Genomic DNA, 2407 nt, shown 5'->3' with positions numbered 1-2407 from the left:
TCATGTTGATCCTCAAGACTCACCAGGCAGGATAAAAAGAAACACTGGTCCACAGGAAGTTTGACCTTGACGGCTCAAACTATACTGGAAACCCTGCTCCTTAAGAGCAGGAATCAGTGATGGTTATCACTGTTCCATCTGGGACCCAATGAATCTTTCCCCACGTCAACACAAGAGGGATTCCCTCCCATGCAAAACTGGTGGCATCATCTCTCCTGGAAGACCTGTGATTCAGACACCATGGTTCCAGTGTCTGACCACAACACTGGTCTCTCACCCAGGGTTAACATCAGGTGGGGGACACGTTTTTACCACTTTATCATTGTGAGCCCCAATATTAACCTGCCGAGCTTAGGCTCAAAAGCTCGGCGGGCACGGGAATTTCTATGCCGAATCAGCATTCTTACCCTGCTCAACCAAGGAGTGCACTGGAGCGGTGACACAACTCTGGCTTCCTCCAGAGATGTTCCCTCACAGTGACCAGGTAGGAAGAGCACGTGATCGGCAGCATCCATCTGGCAGGTCCACATACACACCTGTGCTTCAACCTGCCGCTCTGTGAATTTAACCCCAGTTCTGCCTCGAGTTGTTGGGCATTTCCAATCACTGGGGACATCCAGTCTTTTGGTTAACAAAAGACTGGGACTCAAACTTGGGGTGGGTGCAACAGGAGGAGCCGTGCCAGAACCAGGCACTGTAGTGGCTTGTTCCTGTTGCAACCTCACACAGTCACCCCTCAACTGGATCACCAGTTCCTTCATCTCCTTTACCTGTACCTCCATAATTTCCTGGGGACATGTGAACCCACTGCTGCTTTGCCTCAATGCCTATTAAAAATTACAATAAATAGGGTAAAACAATTAAAACCAAAATCTAAAACTAATAAAAACCTGGAACACACGTCTCGGCCGTGACTTTAGGGATCCTGCCAACAACGCCAAGTGTGGCAAAGTGGATTTTCTGAGGGTTGGGTATAACCCAAAAGCAAACAACGCCACCCCGGAATGCAGGGTCCGGGGAACCCAAAGGGAAGTCCTGATAAAGGACACGTAAATTCCTTCCCAAGCAGCCAAGACGTGGTTCCAGTTCAATAAATAGTTTTATTAAAAGAAATTAAAACCAATTAAAACAATCCAAGCTAAAAAAATAAAAACCCTACTGGGGGAAGGCTTACCGGCAGAGCGCTGGGTGTACGAGGGGAGGAAAAAACAGAATAAAACAAAAAATGGATTTCACCCCACAGTGACATGCACACACACCCACACGTGAAAGGGAATGGACCAACACCAGGAAACACAACAAGCCTCCACCGTCGTCAGCCAACACGCTCTGCCAAGCACTTCCCTGAAAAGTGAAATAAAACCAGTAAGTAGGGCAACCATGCACACCTTCCCACTCACACCTGAACAAAATTTATTAAAAGTTATAAAAATAAAGAGGCAACCGTCCATAAAGTCCAGAGGTGCGCCAGAAGCCTGAAGCCGCTGAAGGGGAGGGCGAGCCGGAGGCCTGAAGCCGCTGACGGGGAGGGCGAGCCGGAGGCCTGAAGCCGCTGACGGGGAGGGCGAGCCGGAGGCCTGTAGCCGCTGACGGGGAGGGCGAGTCCAGGCAGGGCTTCAGTTTGGCCGCACCGCACAGGAGCAGAAACCAACAAGATAAAAAAACAGGCAAAGTAGACAAACCAGGCAAAGCAGGCAAACCAGGCAAAGCAGCAGGGGCTCACGTCTGACCCTGTGGAGGACAGGCAGGGGATCAGAGCAGCACATACACTTTAAAACACAGGGTGAAGGGCCATACACATACCGTCTATCCTGCCAAATCACATGTTCTCCAGGTGCGGTGGAGAGGGGACCCTGGTGCTACAGGTCCGTCACCAGGTTTCAGGTGCCCCACTGACTGGGCCTGGAACCTGTAGCACATTGCAGCGTCCCCTCTTCAGAGTGCAGTGTGCAAGCACAAAGCAACTCTGCCCTTTTATTGGCTCCACCACACCCTTTTGGCAATTAAGAGGATTGCCAACACCTGTGTAGCAGGTGCAGCTCATTTCATCCTGCTACACCAACATTTTGAAATCAAAAATACTTGAAAAGATATTGTGGATGGAAATGTTTAACAATTAAAGTAGTACTTGTGGAACAGAACACAAAAGAATTTGAGCTAAAATGTTAAGGTGGAAAGAGAGCTGAGCCAAAGAACAAAGCTCTCAATTTTTTGGTCGATCTCTGTTCAAGTACTCACCTATGGTCATGACCAAAAGAACGAGATCCCGACTACAAGCGGAGGGTGGCTGGGGGCTCCCTTACAGATAGAGTGAAAAGCTCTGTCATCCAGAGAGAGCTCGGAGTAGAGCTGCTTCTCCTCCACATTGGGAGGAGCCAGTTGAGGTGGCTCCGGCACCTGGTTCGGA

The 2407-nt window shown here is 49.8% G+C and overlaps 1 long non-coding RNA gene across 1 annotated transcript; it reads right to left on the bottom strand.

The window, feature by feature from the left end:
* Nucleotides 1-1614: 1614 nt before the first annotated feature.
* LOC118598564 lies at nucleotides 1615-2052 on the bottom strand. Its single transcript, XR_004947615.1, has 2 exons — nucleotides 1804-2052; nucleotides 1615-1731 (listed from the first exon to the last, which is right to left on the bottom strand). It is a non-coding gene; the product is annotated as an uncharacterized LOC118598564 (long non-coding RNA).
* Nucleotides 2053-2407: the final 355 nt, after the last annotated feature.

This window comes from Oryzias melastigma, unplaced genomic scaffold (assembly GCF_002922805.2).
Source record: "Oryzias melastigma strain HK-1 unplaced genomic scaffold, ASM292280v2 sc02992, whole genome shotgun sequence".
NCBI lineage: Eukaryota > Metazoa > Chordata > Actinopteri > Beloniformes > Adrianichthyidae > Oryzias > Oryzias melastigma.
Note: the sequence above shows the minus strand (reverse complement) of the source record. Positions and strands in the feature narration are given on the sequence as shown.